The 20,983-nt window shown below is 38.3% G+C and overlaps 1 non-coding gene and 1 pseudogene across 1 annotated transcript; one reads left to right on the top strand and one right to left on the bottom strand.

The window, feature by feature from the left end:
- Positions 1-6,952: 6,952 nt before the first annotated feature.
- On the bottom strand, positions 6,953-7,060 carry LOC111748338 (U6 spliceosomal RNA). The gene has a single exon (XR_002784097.1). It is a non-coding gene; the product is annotated as a U6 spliceosomal RNA (small nuclear RNA).
- Positions 7,061-17,940: 10,880 nt separating this feature from the next.
- LOC100655497 (olfactory receptor 8U9-like) lies at positions 17,941-19,048 on the top strand (annotated as a pseudogene).
- The last annotated feature ends 1,935 nt before the right edge of the window (positions 19,049-20,983 follow it).

The raw sequence follows: 20,983 nt of genomic DNA, 5'->3' as shown, positions 1-20,983 counted from the left end.
AGACAGGCTGGAGATCCTGGCAGTATTGTTTCTCCACACTGGTAATTTAGGTTGGAAGGGACCAAGAGGAATTCTGGCAAGATTTATACTCATAGTATGGAGGCAGAATAAGCCTTCAGGAATTCCCCAGTTTTGCTCTTCAGGTCTTCAACTCATTGAATGAGGCCCAACTACATTATTAGAAGGTAGTTTGTTTACTTAAGGTCAACTGACTTAATCACAGGTAAATATTTCATAACAAAATCTAAACCAGTCATTGATCAAAAAACTGGACACCACAGTCTTGCCAAGTTGAACATAAAATTAACCATCACAGGGGTGGAGGAATAAAAACATGCTTCTTTCTTGATGGGAGACCCAGCTGATAGGAAAATGTTAATACTATAAGGGAATAAGTAGTGGATTTCTGTAGCAATGTCCTTGAGTAAATTAAAGGAAAATAAAAGATATCAAGAGCACACATGGGAAGATTTTCTTTAAAGAGGAACAAAGAGCATTAATGTGTGCCTAGAATATCAGCAGCATGAAAAGAGCAATTGAGTTTGTATATTAGTTTCCTAGGGCTGTTATAACAAATTACCAGAAAGTGGGTAGTTTAAAATGACAGAAATGTATCGTTTCACAGTTCTGTAACATATGAGTTCAAATTCAGAATATTGACAAGGCCATGTTCTCTCCAAAATTTCTAGGGGAAAATTCTGCCTTGTGTTTCCCAGATTCTTGTAGCTCAAGACACCCTTTGCCTTGAAGCTGCAGCATAACTCTATGGTTACATCACCATCTTCCCTTTGTGTCTCTCCTCCTTTTTTATAAGGACACTAATACTCATATTGAATTAGGTCTCTCTCTACTACAATATGACCTCATCTCGTTGTTGTTCTTTCTTGCCGTGGAATGGGTTCCGACTCACAGCAACTCCACGTGTGCAGAGTAGCACTATACTACATAGGATTTTCAAGGCTGTAAACTTTCAGAAGAAGTTCGCCAGGCCTTACTTCTGAGGTGCCTCTGGGTGGGTTTGAACTGCCAACCTTTTGACTAGTAGTCCATTGCTTAAACACCTGAGCCACCCAAGGTCTCCCAAACTCTTATTAACTGATAACATCTTCAAGACCCTATTTCCAAACAAGCTCACATTAACAGATACAGAGCATTAGGACTTCAATACATCTTTTTGGGGAACAGAGCTCAATCCATAACAGTTACCCTCTGGCCTCCCAAAATTCATGTCCCTCCCATGTGCAAAATGCATTTATCCCCATGCCAACATCTCCAAAAGTCTTAATCCATTCTAATATCAGCTATAAGCCCCAAATCTTCCTTTATCATCCAAATGAGGTATTGATGAGATTCTGTGTGTGGGCCATCCTGGGGCAAATTCCTCACCATCTGTGGACCTCTGAAACATAAATACAAGTTACCTGAGTCATGTCCTACAATGGTAGGACAGATATAGGGTAGACAGTCCCATTCCAAAAGGGAGAAATTGGAGAGAAATAAGGGATCATGGGTTTTAAACAATTATAAATCCCAGCAGGACACATTTCGTTAACTTTGAAGGCTTCAGAATAATCCTCTTTGGCTTTATGTCCTGTCCTTCTAGCTAATCAGTGCAGTAACCCCACACCCTGGATCCAAGGAGGTGGCCCTGCATTCTGGAACGGAGGAGGTTGCCTCCCCAACTCCCAGGCTTCTGTCCTGTGGGTCTATGGTGGCAGTGGCATCTCAGCCATCTTCTGAACTTCCCTCTGGATTATCCTTTACTTTGCTTAATTAGAGGAAAACAGATGTTTGCAGTTAAGTAAATCTATTGGCCCACTTCCTGCCATTTGAATCCCAACAGTCCAACAGCCTTCCTTCATTTCATCCCATCTGTGTCACCTTTAGTCCAAGCTGTGAGCCTTTTTGCTGAGATGGTTGATTGGGTTCATATGTCATATTCTAATCTCTTTAGTAAACAAATGCTTGGTGTTCTTGCCAAAGCATACTTTCTCAATTTTTACAATATAGATAGGCTGATATTTTCCCATCTTCAAGTTCTGGTTTCTTTTTGATTGATATTTTATTCATCAGATTTTATCTTTCCTATCATATTTGGCTATAAGCAGCAAGGAGAAACCAGGCATCCTCTCCCACATTTTGCTTAGAATGTCTTCATCTAAATATCTGGTTTCTTCCCTTACAACATCTACTTTCCACACAATGTAAGTACATGATTAAACCAAGTTCTTTGCCAATTTACAAGGATTGCCTTTCCTTTTGTGCCCAAAATAACATGCTCATTATGTCTTTTTAAGGCCTCACCTGCAGCATATTTAACATCCACATTTCTGACAACACTTTCTTTAAGGCAGCCTAGGCTTTTATTATCAAGTACATCATAACCCTTCTAGCTTCGCCCATTACCCAATTCCAGAAGCAATTCTGTATTTTTGATTATTTGTCACAGCAGTAGTCCACTTGTCAGTACCAGAATCTGTACTAGTTGCCAAAACCGTTTGTTACGAGGCTCATGCTAGGAATCAGCAAAGGCAAGGAGACATTGTGTTCACAAAGTGCAGGGGCTAGCAGACGGCAGCACAGAGATCATATGCCATGAACTCCAGAAGGACACATTCATGGCCCCCAACCCAGTGTGTTAAAGAACTTCACCACAAAGCCCACAAAACTGATGGACTTGTCTTGGCCTTGAAAGCTAAACAGCATCTCAGGAGCAAAGGACATCATATGGGAGGGGTCAATCATGGAGAAATGAATGAGGAAGAAGTATGTGGGAGTATGGAGGTCAGGGTCTACTCGAGACACCAGAATGATGGACCCGTTATCCACCAACTCAGGATGTAAAAGGATGAGATGATTAATGAAAGGATTTCTTCAGCAAAGGCTTATCTGAGAATCTGACCAGGATGAAATACCCCCTGAATTGCCATTGATTATTTCCAGTGCATTGTGAAATAAGCATCAATAGTGAATCCGAGCCTCAGTCTACATAACATGATTGGAAAATCCAATGTTTTCATCTAGAACCAACTCTACTGAGTAGTATTAATGCTTTAACAGTTTTCGTGTTATTATTTTACACTGAAAATTGCTCAAATAATATGAATGAGAGCATCTCCTATGCCTCTACATTTATAAAAGCAAGCATATAAGGTAGCGCTTGTTGAATTAAGTAAGGAAATGACTGTGAACTTACGATCGAGAGATCAGATGATAATGTTTTGTAGACAGATTATATACTTGCTGTGTGATGTTGGATGCATTCATTTTGACCATTCATGTCTCTTTTTCCCTGTAAATAAAATAGGACAAATAATTCTATATATGTCATAAAGTTTTTCCAAAATCACAGTCAATAAAAAAAAAAAAAAATCCTGCAAAAAACTTAGCTCATACCTGCCACAATATATTCTCTCCATAAAGGTAGCTGTTACTATTATTGTTATTATTATAACATAATTATTATATAATTCTCCTCTTTGAACTGTATAACATAAAAAATTCCAATTTTAAAAAATATAATTTTATTGTGTTTTTGGTGGACACTTAAAAGCAAATTAGGTTCCCATTCGACAATTTTTCACAAATTATGCAATGAAATTGGTTTAAGTTTTTACAATGCGTCAACATTCCCTTTAATTGTGCAGTTTGTTCTGTTTCTGTTTCCAATACTTTAGTTTCCTTGTCCTGTTGTCTTCCCATCTTTGCCTTAGAGTAATCGTTGAACTTTTGGTTTCATATAGATGTTTTTTTAATGCAGCACCATACTCAGGGATAATATTCTTTAAGTTTGTGTGCCAGTTGGTTATTTTGATAAATGGTGACCTCATGGGATAGTTCCGGTTCAAAGTTTAAAGAGTATCTCAGAATGATAGTCTCAGGGAGTCCTCCAAGTCTAGATGTTTTAAGAATTTGAGTTCTGGGAAACATGGCACCATATCATCCCTGTACAGCAAAGACTCCAAAAAGTAAGTGATACAGTTAAATTGTCAGTCCTGGAATCTTAAGCAGCAAATGAGAGAATAAAGAACCCAACCAAGCACTGAGTAGGAGGCTGACAGAAAACATAGAACAAGGAGAACTGCAGAGATGAGACCCCCTACAAGCTGAAGCAGCACAGCCATCTTGGACCCCTCAGTCACCAATAGCTGTGGACAAGGAGTATGGAAAGGCAACTTCCCAGAGCTCTCAGCAGGAGACTGAGCAATAACTGAGTGACTGACTCTGCCCACCTGGGCAAGGTGGTTAGAAGTATCATGCCCATGGGCAAGCAAATGACAAAGAATGCCCAGCCCACCTGCCCAGGTGTAACAAAATAAAACAAACCAGAAAAAAAGACAAAACAAACAAATCTACAATCAGTAAATGGAGAAAATAATTCCTGAATGTCCCAAAGACAGCAGACAATATCAAAACATATTTTAAAAAAAAAAAGGACAGGATGGCTCCAGAAAGCACCCAAAATAAAACACCAGATGACCTTCCAGTAGAAGAAGAGGTACTGAAACTACCAGATAGGAAATTCAAAACCCTAATGTTCAGGGCTCTTCAAGAGATGAAGGAAATCACAGACAAACAGAAGCAAAAAATAGACAAAATCATGGAAAAGACAGACAAAATCATGGAAGAAGCAAACAAAACAATGGAAGAATTCAAGAAAATAATATAGAAAAAATATCAAAATAAACAAACGACTAGAAAGCATACAAAAACAGCAATTAGAAATCCAAAAGATAAACAAAAAGATACTAGAAATGGACAGTGCCATAGGTTTTAGGAAAAAATTTGAAACAATGGAAGGCAGGTTCAGCAAAATTGAAGACAAATCCTTGGATACCACTTTGAGGAAAAATCAGAGAAAAGAATGAAGAAAAATGAAAAAACTCTGAGAACAACATGGGATACAATCAACAGCAGAAATTTGCATCTGATCAGAGTTTCAGGATAGGGGAGAAAAGGGAAAACACAGAGAGGATCACTGAATATTTACTGACAGAAAACTTCCCTAATATGAAAGATGAAAAGCTGACCATCTAAGAAGCTCGACGAACTCCATATAGGGTAGCCTTCTAAAGAAAAACACCCAGACATATCATAACCACATTCACTAAAACCAAAGACAGCAAAGAATCATGAGAGCAACTTGAGAAAAATGAAAAGTCACATACAGAGAGGAAACAACAAGACAAAGCTCTGATTACTTGGCAGAAACCACGCAGGCAAGAAGGCAATGGGATGACATATATAAAATCTTGAAAGAAAAAAAAAATTGCTGATAAGAGTAATATTACCTGCAAAACTTTTGCTCAGATATGATGGCAAAATTAGGACATTTCCCAATAAGCAGAAATTAAGGGAATATGTAAAAAACAAATCAAACTTATAAGAATTTTTAAAGGGAGTCCTACAGTTAGAGAACCAACATCAGGCAACAGCCTGAATCTAGGATGCAAGACTACATCAGCCAGATACCAACCTAGGTGATGAATTCTCAAGGACAAAACAAAACTAAAAAGTTTACAGCAGGGAGCCAGAGATGTCAATCTGTAAATGACAACAATGTCAGAACAATAAATGGTGTAGTTAGAGAACTTTCAAATGGAGAGGAAGTCAAGGCAATACTGAGCAATAAAAGACTGGTTCAAACCTAGGAAGACAGGGATGAATTTTAACGTAACCACGAAGAAAGTTAATAAACCTACTCATCAAAATAAAAATATAAAGTGTCAGTAAATACAAAATCTATGAAAATGAAACAAAAGAAAATCCACAAAAGGAATTCAGCACAGGAGACTAACAGGAGCAAAAAAAAGTCAGCACAACAAAAACAAAAAAAAACACTACAAAATGACAGCAATAAACTCACACCTGTGAATAATCACACTGAATGTAAATAGCTTAAGTGCACTCATAAGAGACCGAGCGTGACAGAATGGATAAAAAGACAGGGCCCATCAATATGCAGTCTACAAGAGACACGCCTTAGAAACAAAGACACAAATATCATAAAAATCAGAGGGTGGAAAATATATATATATATATCAAAGAAACAGCAACCAAAAAAGAGCTAGAATGGCGATACTAATCTCAGATAAAATACACTTTAAAAGAAAATCCACAATGAAAGACAAAGAAGGACATTATGCAATGTTTAAAGAGACATTCCACCATGAAGACAGAACAATAATAAATGACTATGCACTCAATGGCACAGGCTCCAAAATACATAAAACAAACTCTATCAGCACTGAGAAGAGAATTTGACAGTTCCACAATAATACTAGGAGAATTCAACACACTACTCTCGGTAAATGACAGAACATCTAGAAAGAAACTCAACAAAGATACAGAAGATCTAAAGGCCACAATCAACCAACTTGATCTCATAGACATATAGAACACTCCACTCAACAGCAGCTAAGTACACATTCTTTTCCCGTGCACATGAAACATTTTCCAGTTAGATCACATCTTAGGCCACAAAACAACCTTCACAAAATCCAAAACATTGAGATAATACGAAGTATCTTCACTGATCACAATGCTATAAAAGTAGAAATTAATAATGGAAAGAGGAAGAAAAAAATACATGAAAACTGAATACCACACTGCTTAAAAACTACTGGGTAAAACCATCCCTGAAGCCCACTCTTCAGACAAAAATATGACTAGCCTATAAAACATAAAATAAAACCCTTGAAGAGTGTGCTTCTTAGTTCAAGCAGACAGCTGAGGCCAAATGGGCAGCTCCTCTCTAGAGGCAGGATGAGAAGGCAGGAAGGGACAGGAGCTGGTTGGGTAGACATGGGGAACCATGGGCATAAAGGGGGAGTGTCCTGTCACATTATAGGGATTGCAATTAGTGTCACATAACAATATGTGTATAAATTTTTGTATAATAAATTCAGTTGAGGTGTAAACTTTTACCTAAAGAGTAATAAAATAATAATATAAAAATATGGAATGCTTCATGGATTTGTGTGTCATTCTTGCTTGGGGACAATACTAACCTTTTCTGTATCATTCCACTTTAGTATATGCATGGCCTAAGGGAGCACACTCTCTATTATTTTAATTTAACCTGTGTTTCATTTCTGTAAAACATGTACAGATGCTAGGAACTTGTTAAACTTAAATTGTAACAGCCACAACTCACACAGGCCCTTCTTTCTCATAATTTTATTTTGGCATAGCATGAAAATAATTGACTAGGGGGATATGGACAATTTGGAGGTTGAAACTCTCCATGAGATGGAAGGTATACTTTTTCTTTGTTTTTATTTTTTGTTGATAAAAATGAGAGTTTTAAATTGTCAAGTTACAAATAGAATGTTGACTTTTATTTCACAATTTTTAATGATGATTTAAGTTTAAGACAATTTCATCCTATTTCTTATAGTTAGAAATTCTGTCCCTTAGTTTATTGAGCAATGAAGATGGAAGGAGTTTTTTGCCCAGCAAACCCCATGAATATAACTTTCTGTATTGTCAACTGAAAACCAAGATGGTATTTAACTGTTTCCTCAGTCCTTTATTTGTTTCTCCATTTACATAGATTAAACTTGAACAATAAAGTGTTTGAAATCATGACCAGAAATTAAGTTCATGGTTAGGGTAAGGGTCGATGTAAAGGAGATAATTGTTAAAAGAATTACATGAGATTTGAAAATCTAAAATTAAGATCATTGGGCTAGAGAGGAGGAAATGTACACAATACTTTGCATAATCTAGAGAACTGATTGACAACAGTTGGTGATAAAATAAAATGGAAATCTAAATTGACTCCAAAGCATTTGGTTTGTGTAACTCGGCAAATATATTTTATGGTGTAGGGGTTAAAAGTGTGGGCAGTCTCTTTAGGTCCCAGCTCCAATATTCATTAGCTGTGATACTTCCCTTGTGAGGTTGTGGGGTAATTAAATAAGATATTACAAATATCAGGTAACAAGTAAGTCCTCAATAAAAATTATCTATCATCATCGTTCATTGAGCTAGAAAATGCAGGAGGAGAATCAAGTAAGAAAAGCAATCGAACATTTTCACAAATTGAATCGAGAATTTCCTTGGGATAGTAATGCAGAAATGTCAGATAGTAAATTTAATAGACAAGCTTGTTGTTGTTGTTAGTTGCCATCGAGTAGATTCTGATTCATAGAGACAGTATGCACAACAGAACAAAACACTGCGTGGTCCTGCCCCATCCTCACAATTGTTGCTATGCTTGTGCCCATAGTTGCAACCACTGTGTCAATCCATCTTGTTGAGGGTCTTCCTCTTTTTTGCTGACCGTCTACTTTATCAAGCTTGATGTTCCTCTCCAGCGACTGATCCCTCTTGATACAACATGTCCAAAGTATGTTAAAATGGTGCTAAAAGAGATGTTCAATAAGCAAACGGGCCTTTGGGTGTTTATCCAGCCTTGTCAGTCAGAAACATTAGTGAATTAAGTATGGTAAATAACACTTTGGTCACTATCTAGCTGTCAACAAGCTACCATTTGGGTGTCTTGGATAAGAAAAAAAATCGAGTAATAGAAGAAATCGAAGACGTAATAAAAAAAATTCCTAGAATCAAACAAAAATGAAAACATATGATACGAAAACCTTTGGGACACAGAAAAGCAGGGTTCAGAGATCAATATAGAGCAATAGATGCACACATAAAAAAGAAGCAAGGGGCTAAATAAAACATTAGCTACACAACTCAAACAAATAGAAAGAGAACAGCAAAAGAAGCCCACAGTCACCAGAAGAAAGGAAATAATAAAGATCAGAGCAGAAATAAATGTGGCATTAAGGCTTCATACAAATAATTTAAGTAATTTAAGACTAACAGTCAAATGTTTTTCCAGGAAGGATTTACATTTGCTTCTGGCAGATAGGTTGAAATTGTAGAAATTATAGATAAGCTTAACACAAAGATAGAAATACTGGGACTCTGGTTTCAGTTCCTCTGAAAACTAGTCTATTTTTGGTTAAACATTGCTCCTTTGCATGCCCTGCCCTGCAATTTTTGTCTCTCCTTAATATACAGTCATTATCTCGCCACGTCATCTCAGCTGTCCTTTCTTCGCAGACTCCGCATACTCATCCCCGGAAGTTTGGATGTCTATAACAGGCTAAACGTGCTGGCTTGCTTTCCTCTGGATCTGGGAGCTGCAATTCTGATGCTTTCAATGTAATTAAAGTATTTTGTTCATTTTGGCTATTTCCATATGATTTCTAGACCTAATGAAAATCAAACAAAAATGCCTGGCCACCTGTTTTGTGTCCCTAATTAAGAGACATGGAAGATTTCATTTGTGCAGAGCACAGAAAGAATGTTCATATGTACGTGACTAAGTCTAAATCCAGGCCACATCTGTAACTCAGCTCTGAGCTAACCAACCGACTGTTGTTTTCTAATATGAGAAAGTTGTGTGTAACACAGGCAGCAATACAAAGGAATAAGGGGGGATTACACAACAAATGTTGCTGGAGAAACTGATTAATTATGTATAATGTATATCTATCAGGTTAGACGCTTCTGATTATTTTATTATTTAACTAGATTTTAAAAATGATATTCAATGCTTTGTTTAGTTGAAACAATCCATATATTTCACTTTGAACTGATTCATAATTACAGAGCAATGACATAGGTAAGAGAAGAGAGCTTATGTCAAAAATATTAGAGGTAGACAGATGATAGATTAGATAGATGATGATGATAGATGATAGATAGACAGACAGACAGACAGATAGATAGATAGATAGATAGATGATAGATAGGTAGGTAGATAGATAGATAGATAGATAGATAGATAGATAGATAGATAGATAGATGATAGACAGACAGATAGACAGATAGGGAGCCCTGGTGGTACAGTGGTTAAGGCTAGGACTAATCCACCAGGCCCTGCTTGGAGACCCCATGGGCAGCTCTACTCTGTCCTACAGGGTTGCTAAGAGTCAGAATAGACTTGACTGCAAAGAGTTTCATTGCCATCGACTCAATTCTGACTCATAGCAACTGTACAGGATAGAGTAGAGCAGCCCCATAGGGTTTCCAAGGAGTGGCTGGTGGATTTGAACTGCCAAATTTTGGGCTAACAACCAAGGTCTTAACCACTATGCCACCAGGGCTCCCCACATGCCTGTCAGTTTTTATACTGTGGTGGCTTGTGTGTTGCTGTGATGCTGAAAGCTGTGTCACTGGTATTTCAAATACCAGCGGGATCACCTGTGGTGGACACATTTCAGTGGAGCTTCTAGACATTGGAAACCCTTGATGGCATAGTGGTTAAGAGCTATGGCTGCTAAACCAAAAGGCTGGCATTTGGAATCCACCAGGTGCTCCCTGGAAACCCTGTGGGCCAGTTTTGCTCTCTCCTGTGAGTATGAATCAACTCAACGGCAATGGTTTTTGTTTTTGTTTTTTTTTTGGTTTCCAGACTAAGACAGACTAGAAAGAAGGACCTGGTGGTATGTTCTTGAGTATATCCCACCGGAATTTAGAAACCATCTCAAGAATAGATTTGACTCAGCGAACACTAATGATCAAAGACAAGATGAGCTGTGGAATGGCATCAAGGGCGTCATACATGAAGAAAGTAAAGGTCATTAAAAAAAGAGGAAAGAAAGAAAAGACCAAAATGGATGTCAGAAGAGACCTGAAACTTGCTCTTAAATGCAGCATAGCTAAAAGAAAAGGGAGAAATGATGAAATAAAAGAGCTGAACAGAAGATTTCAAAAGGCAACTAGAGAAGAAAAATACTATAATAAAGTATGCAAAGACTTAGAATTAGAAAACCAAAACGGAAGAACACACTCAATGTTTCTCAAGCTGAAAGAACTGAAGAAAAAATTCAAGGTTTGGGTTGCAAAATTGAGGAATTCTACAGGAAAAGTATTAAAGGATGCAGGAAGCATCAAAAGAAGATGGAAGGAATACACAAGTCATTGTACTAAAAAAATTTGTCAACATCCAACCATTACAGGAGGTAGCAGGTAGTATATTATCAAGAACCAATGGTACTGAAGAACATCAAGCGACACTGAAGGCATTGGCGAAAAACAAATCTCCAGGAATTGACAGAATACCAACTGAGATATTTCAACAAACAGATGCAATGCTGGAGGTGCTCACTCTTCTATGTCAAGAAATTTGGAAGACAGTTTCCTGGCCAACCAACTGGAAGAGATTCATATCTGTGCCCATTCCAGAGAAAGGTGATCGAACAGAATGCAGAAATCAGTGAACAATATCCTTAATATCACAAACAAGTAAAATTTTGCTGAAGATCTTTGAAAAGTGGTTGCAGCAGTACATCAACAGGGAATTGCCAGAAGTTCAAGCCAGATTCAGAAGAGAAAGTGGAAGGAGGGATATCATTGCTGATGTCTGATGAATCTTGGCTGAAACAGAGAATACCAGAAAGATGTTTACCTGTGTTTTATTGACTGTGCAAAGGTACTTGACTATGTGGATCTTGACAAATTATGGATAATATTGTGAAAATTGGAGTTCTAGAACTACTTTATTGTGCTTATAAGGAACCTGTACATAGAGACAATCGTTTCAACACAAGGGAATATAGTGTGTTAAGTCAGGAAAGGTGTGAGTCATGGTTGTATCCTTTCACCATACTTATTCAACCTGTACACTGAAAAAATAATCTGAGAAGCTGGACTATATGAAGAACACAACATGAGGATTGGAGGAAGACTCATTAACAACCCATGATATGCAAATGACACAACCTTGCTTGCTGAAAGCAAAGAGGACTTGAAGCACTTACTGATGAAGATCAAAGATTACAGCCTTCAGTATGGATTACACTGCAACATAAAGAAAACAAAAATTCTCACAACTGGACCAGTAAGCAATATCATGACAAAAGGAGAAAATATTGAAGTAGTCCAGAATTTAATTTTACTTGGGTCCACAATGAACGCCCACGGAGCTGCAGTCAGGGAATCAAAAGATGTGTCGCATGGGCAGATCTTCTGTAAAAGACCTCTTTTAAAGTGTTGAAAAGCAAAGACATCACTTGGAGGACTAAGATGTGTCTGACCCAAGCCATGGTATTTTCAATCATCTCATATGCACGGGAAACCCGGACAATGAATAAAGAAGACAATAAGAAGAATTGACTCTTTTTAATTACAGTGTTGGCAAAGAATATTGAATACACCGTGGACTGCCAGAAGAAAGAACAAATCTATTCTGGGAAGAGATATGGTCAGAATGCTCCTTTGAAACAAGGATGGCAAAACTTTGTCTCACGTAATTTGGACGTGTTATCAGGAGGGACCATTCCCTGGAGAAGGACACCATGCTTGGTAAAGTAGAAGATCGTCAGTGAGAAGGATTGACACAGTGGCTGTAGCAATGGGCTCATTGTGAGGATGGCACAGTGTTTCTGTTTGTTGTATGTAGGATTGTTATGAGTTGGGGCTGACTCCAAGCATCTAACAAGAGCAACAACACGTATGTGTATACACACAAGTATTTTGCAGCTTAATGTCCTTTGAGCAAAATCCAATCGCGTGTACATCCATGATTACATAAGGTTATCCCCGTCAGAAAGCAGGATGTACTTTGCTAAATAGGGAGATCAGATCTGTCTCTCACTAGCTCTCTGGGTCACGCGTCAGCCCTGGCCCTGGAGCAGCAGGTAGAGGTGACCTGGCACCCATCTGGGGCTACCTGTCCCACTGAGTTCGATTCAGGCAGGGGCCATGCAGATGCTGTGGAGCCACTGGAGGGTGATTCCCCTCTGACGCTGGTGCCCAACTCAGCTTGGGCACCCTCTGTGTGATAACAAGCCCCAAGGCTGGCTCCTACCATGGTGATGGCTGGCAAGATGTTCTGGCTGGGGCAGGCCAGTCTGGAAGAGTTTAAAGCCCGTTAGGGGAGATGCGAAAGGCGGGCAAGGAAGAAGGAGGAGAAGGGAGCTGGCAAGCGGGACAAAGGGGCAACCGACTGGATCATGAGTTCACCGCCTGGTTGGGACCCAGGGCTGGCGGCAGCAGCTGAGCCGTAGTTTTGTGCAGTCTCTCAAAGTTGCGGCAGCCGTGGCGGCTGCATGCGTGGAGGCCACACCAGTGACCGTCCTGCATGCTTCACTCCTGTATATTGTATGGCGTTCGCACGACATCTAAATCATATAATGTTCTATTCCACAGAACATACTGTGGAGGTTAAGGGATGCATACATACATATATGTATACATATATGCACACACACACACACATATATATACCTCCAAAGTGTTCTTTAATCATGAATGAATGATGAGCTACAGCTACTCTTCACATAGGAAAGCATAGAACAAATAAACCATGGGAATTAAAAATGTGCATTCTTAAAATACTGCCTTGTAAAATGCACTCAGGCAATCAAACCGGTCCAATGAGTTCAAGCAATCATATTGATGGCCTGATCTTAACTTTTTTTTCAACAGGTCTGACTCTTCTTCTAAAAATAAATGGACATTTAAAATGGATTTGTATGCACAGACAGGCCGAGTGACTAAAGAGTGCATAGACTGAGTCATCTAATTGATGAGTGGTTGTAAGTTTTATAGGTAATTAATCCTCAGGGAGAGCTAACCTACCCACTTTGGCTGGTCTCAGGTCTAGGGAATAATCTTCCATCGGCCTTCTGGGGCTGCAGGTTTTGGTTGGCAGCTGATTTTAGGAGCAGAGTTAAGTTATATAAGCCAATGATACGGAGAATTGGTGGGCAGCTTTATTGGTCATGTTGTTGTGAAAGTCTCAGAGCATTTCCTAAGTCATTCAGCAGTGATTGGAAGAATCTGTTCCTCGAACAAGGCTTTGTTGTGCCAGCTTTGGAGGAGCCTGAGTGAGTTGATCTCAGGACTGATCTATTTTTCCTTCCATAAACAAGCCGTTTCTCCCAGCTGTGGCCATGCCTCCAACTTTTGTTCATCATTAAATTTTAACTCTGGAAATACCCTTGATTGGATTTATCTGGCCTGTCTATCCCATCCTGGTCTAGATTTTTGGTGTTCTTTGTCTCATCTCTGATTATTTTTTTATTCTTATGCCTTTCTCTGGCTATATCTACATATTAAGTCATTGCAATTATTAGAATAAACTGTCTATGTAGTGCATTTTTTAAGTATAAATTTGTATATTTAAGAATTAGTTCATAGGCTCTGGAGAGGTTGTTGACATTTTGTGATTTTAAATTTACTCACCTGTGAAATGACGTTAATAATATCTGTTTTAATTTGCAGGTTGTTGTGATGAACACATGAGGTAATATGTTGCAAAGCACCTTGAATTCACTTAAGTTCTCTTCATATGATAGTATTTCCTAGTGTAACACCTATTTTTATTGATATTTTATAAAATGATTTATGCATTCTTTAAATTGTTTTAGCTGAACTTTGTGTGTATGTGTGCGTATGTATTTGTGAGAGAGAAAGAAATGGCTAACTAAATAGATAGGTAAGTTGAGGATTTTTCATTTTTTAACGTGGTAAGGTTATGAACAAGAGTGTTTTATTTACTTATTTTCGTTTTCGGGGTGAAAGTAATAATGGTGCTTTTACAAGACATATAAAAATAAAACAAAATAGCCAACATTAAAAGTTGTATTAAAAAATGTAACAAGCATGTGGGTAGCAAAAATTGGAGTCTGAAAGGTGACTGAAACTATAGATCTTTGATATTTATGATTGGTGGGCCACAAATGAGAAGTTAAGATATTTCACGCATAAACAAAAGCAGAGAAAAATGAAATAAATTTTATGTAGTGAATATTTACAAAAACTTGTCGCAACCCTCTCCTAAACATTTCTATATACACATGTATGTCTTTCAGGAACTGATATAAATATCCTGTTGAATCTTAGGAACAAGAGCTCTGAGGAAAAAGTTGTATGGGATTATACTGAGACAATCCTGGAAGGGGAAGGGAAGGTGATTATTGACTTAGTTTTGGAAGGAGAAAAGTGTCACCTTTTCTTATTTTGCAGTGTGAACCTGACCTATTTGCCTAGTGGAGGCTGAGCCTAGAGCTACATTACAACTTGATGATTCAGATTGATCTTTTTACCAAACTTTATGCAAGATCCTTCCCAGGTGTGATCTTACCTTGCCTTGGAAGAAAGGCCTGGTGAACTACTTCTGAGAAATCGGTTATTGAAAACCCTATGGAGCACGGTTCTGCTCTGACACACAGGGGGCCTCCATGAGTCGGAGGCAACTTGATGGCAACTGGTAACTGGTAATACTGTTTATGCAATTATAACTAATTACGGCAACTTGAATTGCTTTTTAATTTTTTATCCATCCACAGATTCTACATATGTTTATTCAGTTTATGTTATTCATACTCCCCTCTCCACAACCCTGTATCTTTCATCCAACTAAAATCTCTAACCTTTCATTCCAGATCTTCCCATTCTTCATACACCAGCTTAATAACTTACTTCATCAATACCTCAGCTCAAAATGTTTCACCTTTTTTTTAGAACTTTTGTAGTACCTTTTGCCTATACCCCACTACCTTACTACCCTGAATATGACTTCTACTCTATGTATGTATATGTGTGTGTTGTGTTATTCCTGACTTGCAAATATTCACAATGTATTTCAAAGTAATACATAATAATTGAATGTATATATATATATTTATACTGAATTGAAACATAGCATATATACACACATATGCATACATACATACATGTACTGGAGCTATGGTGACTCAGTGGTTAAGAGCTCAGCTGCTAACCAAAAGGTCGGCGGTCCGAATCCCCTAGCACAATCTGGACAGCAGGAAGCATCTAAGACCAGCTTCATGTTTTCCTGTGGCTGTTCTTGGACAATCTGCTTTATTTACACTCACTTCAAATCTGAAGATATTATGTCATAATGGGACTCCAATGTCATTGTGTTCAAACTCCTGCATTAGAAAGAATGGGCTTAATGTACAAATCTCAAAATGTGGGTATAATCTTTTATTTTTAAGATTACTCTGAAGATGAGGAAACCATGCTTAGAGGTTAACTCGTCAAAATTCTAAGCTGAATTTTGCCCTAGGCAACCCGGCTGCCACAGTCCTAAGACTTCCAGAACATATTATTTCAATTACTCCCTTTGAGTAGATTTGTTGTCGTTAGTTGCCGTCGAGTTAGCCCCCATCTCCCAGTTCCGCCATGCACGAAGAGACTGAACCATTGTGGTCCATAAGGTTTTCACTGGCTGGTGTTTGCAAGTAGATCACCAGGCCTTTCTTCCTAGTCTGCCTTAGTCTGGATGCTCCACTGACACCTGTTCAGTAATTTAGCAACATGCAAGGCTCCACTGGCTGACGGGTGATGACTGTGTGTGAGGCGCAGTGGCCAGGAACTGAACAGGGTCTCCTGCATGGAAGGTGAGAATTTTACCACTGAACTACCACTATCCCACAGTAAACTAGGGAAGGTGGGAAGGTTAAATCTTAGTTAGTGCAATGCTCAGTTAGTGCTCGAGGGCAGAAAAAAGTTAAAAAAAAAAAAAAGAAGAAGAAGAACAACAACAACAAAATACTTCTCTGTCTGTCTCTCACCAGTGAGTCAATTTTATGCAGTTCATCAAATGTGCTGACCTTGCCTTTCCAGATGGATCCTCCTTGGACATCCCACTCTTTCCTCCAAAAAGACCACAAACAGTGATCTACTTTTTTTCCTATTGATATTCTCTAAAACTCTTTGTCTTTGTCATAAATCATCTCCCTAAAGAGGTTAGAAAAGTAGAACGCTTCAATTAGTTGTTGAAGTATTTTTCTTCATATTTTATTTTCTAAAAATTGTGATTACAAAGGTAATTCATATTAATTCTAAATTTAAAAAATATTATATTACCCTACTCCCAGAGATAACTACATTATTTTATATATAATGATTGATTATGATATAAAACATAGTTCAAACCTCCTATCATGAAGAATGAATTATTTACCTTTGAAAGCAATTTGCTCATAAAAATACATAAGATACAATATGAGCTATAAAAATTGTGGAGGAGACAGACTCAAAAGAATTTAAATAAAACCAAATGTGTTGCCGTATAGTCAATTCTGACTCATTGCTACCCTACAGGGCAGAGTAGAGCTGTCCCATAGGTTTTCCAAGGACAAGTTGGTGGATTTGAACTTTTGGTTAACAGCCAATCTCTTAACCACTTTGCCAGCAGGGCAAAGATAGAGTGAAATCCATGTGAAATTGTTTGCCACAGACTAACAAACACAAGTAAGCCTGTGGGTACCTTGCTTAATGTAAGCTGGTGTGTAGCTTCCTTACTGGTTAATCCCCACCTGCATATATTCTTGGATGTAGCAGAGGCCTCTGAATCAGATCCAGCCAGGGGTGGAATAGTCAGTAAGCAAGGTAAGCACAGGCTTACTTTAAGCAAGGCACGCCTGCTCTTAATTGTGTTTACTTACTAATCTCTGGTGAGTAATGTCGCATGAAGTTCACCACATTTTTTGATGTAATGCAGCCCTGGATGCCTCCTGCCCACTGTTGTTCTGTTTGACAGCCTGGGAAATGTTATGCTAAAATCAAAGTACATTTATTTCTTCTGAAAAATTTGAAGACTTGGCCTTACCATGCCTGCAGTCTCATATGGGCAGCTCTTCTTTGGACCTACCCCATCTCTACTGTTCCTAATCTGTTCAGTTATTGACATTATCTGCTCCACTTCTGTGAGCATTTGAATTATAACCTTTTCCATGCTTTTGTCCCACATAGTATCTAGTCAATGCAGTGCAGGTAATACTTGTTCAGTGGATAATTACTGAATGAATCAAACTATTTTGGCCTTTGTATTAAGTAATGTGAATTAGTTTGAATGTGTTATTTATTATGACATGTACGTGTATGTGTAGATAACCAAAACTTGAAGAATATGTTTATTTCTCCTTCATTTCTTAAGAACCTTTTATGCCCCAGAGTTAGGAGAACAGCTGCAAGAGAGAAAGAAATGAAAAGCAAGTGGGACTCATGAACTATGGTCAGGATCCAATTTTATTTTTGATCATCTCTTTGGATAGCTTTATGACTGTGTGCTTTGAACACAACTGTCTTGAATATTTGTTGACGCTCTATTTCCATGACTTGGTAAGGAAATGACAAATGAGACCTCTGTGACGGAATTCATTCTCAAGGGCTTCTCAGACATTCTTGAACTGAGGCTCATTAGCACCGCATTCGTCCTTTTCATCTATCTCTTTGCCCTCCTGGGGAACATCTCCATCATCACAGCTGTGACCATAGACAGCCACCTGCACACCCCCATGTGCTTCTTCCTGAAGAATCTGTCCTTCCTGAACATGCGCTATACCTCAGTCACCATCCCCAAGGCACTGATGAGCTCACTCATGGGCACAGGAGTCATTTCCTTTTGGGAATGTGTGACTCAGCTCTCCTTGTTTGTAATGCTGTGTGCATCTGAGTGCTTTTTGCTCACATCCGTGGTGTACAACCGCTGTCTGGCCATTAACAGGCCCCTTCTCTATGGGATTATTATGAGCAGAAAGCTGTGTACAGAGCTTGTCATTGTAGCCTGGTTGAGTGGAGCTCTCTGTGCCATCTTCCACACAATTGACACCTTTTCCCTCCTGTTCTGTGGGCCCAATGTCATTGATCATTTCTTCTTGATATCTCCCCCATCATGAAACTCCCCTGCAGTAACCCCCATACCAATAAGGAAGTTGGATTTGTAGTGGGAGGGTGCATCATTCTCGGTGCCTGTGCCCTCACCATAATCTCCTGTGTTCTCATCATCTCCACCATCGTTCAGATGCGCTGTGCTGATGGCGGTTGGAAGGCTTTCTCCACCCGCTCCTCTCATCTGGCCACTGTCATTCTGTTTTATGTTATAGGGAGCTTTGCTTACCTGAGGCCTGCTTCCCATTACTCTCCTACTCAAGGATGGCTAGTGTTTGTGTTTTACTCCATCCTCACACCCAGCCTGAACCCTCTTGTCTATTGTCTGAAAAACAGAGACATGCAGGCGGCCCTGAAAAAACTATTTGCTCCATCCAAATAGACATATTTTCTCTTACTGAGCATATTGCCCTGCAGTAATGGAGCCCAGATTTTGCATTTCATAAAACAATTTAAGAAAAGAATGAGTATATGCCAAGGAGTTTATTTTGTTAATTATTGACATCATAAGAAAAAACGACAACAAAAAACTATTATAGGCTACCATTAACTTGCCATTAAAGTAAATATATATTAAGATTCCAAAAGTCCAAAGGACGTAATCTTAGAATTAACAACAACAATAACTTTCTTATTAGGGAAAGAACATTAATTGTAAAAATCAATATAATCATATATCATGAACATATCTATTAAAATGCCTGAAAATATATTGTAATTTCTATTTTTATTTAAAACTTTCAGTTTCATAAATTTCTACCCAATGTCCAGTTTAATCTGATACTTAAAATTCAAATTGGGAGCAATACTCAGTGCTATTTTAGTCAATTTTGATTTTCTTTGTCAACTTCTGGGGAGCCTAGAAAAATACAGCCTTTATTCCTTTAGCCTATTGGCCTCTACCTCTCCATAGGCAGCAGGAAGAGCGTTCTCTCTACTTTTCTTGTTTGCAAAGGGTGCTATGAATAAGGCGGCATGGTGCTCACTGTTTGGTGGCTTATACCTGGGGAGACCAAGTTTAGGGCTCTCATCACTTGTCAAGGAGTGTTTGGGAATTACCTTAGTGGGATGTCTTTGTCTTCTAAAGAAGTAATTAGTGTCCATAATCGTAAGCGTATTGGTGTTGGTTGCCCACTGAGCATGTGCGTGAACACGCCAAGTTAACGGGCTGGATTTGTGGGAACCTGTTTAGCATGTGGCCACGGAAATGGGAGAACCATAGTATTTTTAAATGTCCTAAAATCATGCAAATGGTACCAGTATTTGCATTGTCAATTTTTTTCTCATTAATATAGTATGTAAATCTTTTAATTAAGTATTTGTCTTTATCAAAAAGTTATTCACCTCATCTATATATGAGTGGTAAGATTTTTCAACTGTAAAATTCAGGTCTGTGTTTATTGGCTTATTTGTGATACATTATACACACACACATATACATATCATTGCTTAATAAATAACAATGTAGAAGAATTTGACACAATGATTGTTTGGCTCTCTTAAAAATACCAAAATTCTGCAATCCTATTGTTATGCTAACGGTACCTGGTGACATAATGGTTAAATGCTCAGCTGCTGATGGCAAGGTCAGAGGTTTGAACCCGCCAGTGCTTCTATGGGAGAAAAGACTTGGCAACCTGTTCCTGTAAAGATTACAACCTAGAAAACCCTATGGAGAAGTTCTACTCTGTCCTATATGATTGCTGTGAGTCTGAAGTGACAGGATGTCACACAACAACAACAGCCAAATTATGTTTGATAATGGTAAGGGGGTTAGAATACAGATTTTCTATGTTTTATGCCTTATTAGTGGAACAAAAAAAATTTTTTTAATTTAATTTTCTTATGGTCTTAATCTCTCTTTCACTTATATACACATAAATATAAAGACACCACACACAGGACAAATACCTTCTCTTTGTAAGCCTGAAAAAGAACAGTATGGAATGTGGCCATGTGGTCCAGGGGGAAGGTGGGATGGTTAGTGGAGTCAAGAAGAGAGGTATTTGTGCCTCAGCTTTATTCAATAGAAATCATCTCTACAAAGCCTCGTCAGTGCTGATATTCATGAAGGCTAATTCAATATATTCCTTTAGGATGATATGACAATGTAGATAGGTGTTAGACGTATTGAGAATTAACAGGAATTAGTTTCAAAATTTTAAGAGTGAAATTTTATTTTTATTTATTTGTTTAACACACACTTGTGCTTATTCTGTGCCAACTATAAGTAATGAGTTGAATCAACTGGAATTCTTATAAACTGCTGAAGGGAGTGTATATTTTATGAGGTCCCTTTGCAAACCATTTGTTGGTA

Source organism: Loxodonta africana, chromosome 2 (genome assembly GCF_030014295.1).
Source record: "Loxodonta africana isolate mLoxAfr1 chromosome 2, mLoxAfr1.hap2, whole genome shotgun sequence".
In the NCBI taxonomy this organism is placed as follows: Eukaryota; Metazoa; Chordata; class Mammalia; order Proboscidea; family Elephantidae; genus Loxodonta; species Loxodonta africana.
This window is presented reverse-complemented; position numbering and strand designations above follow the sequence as displayed.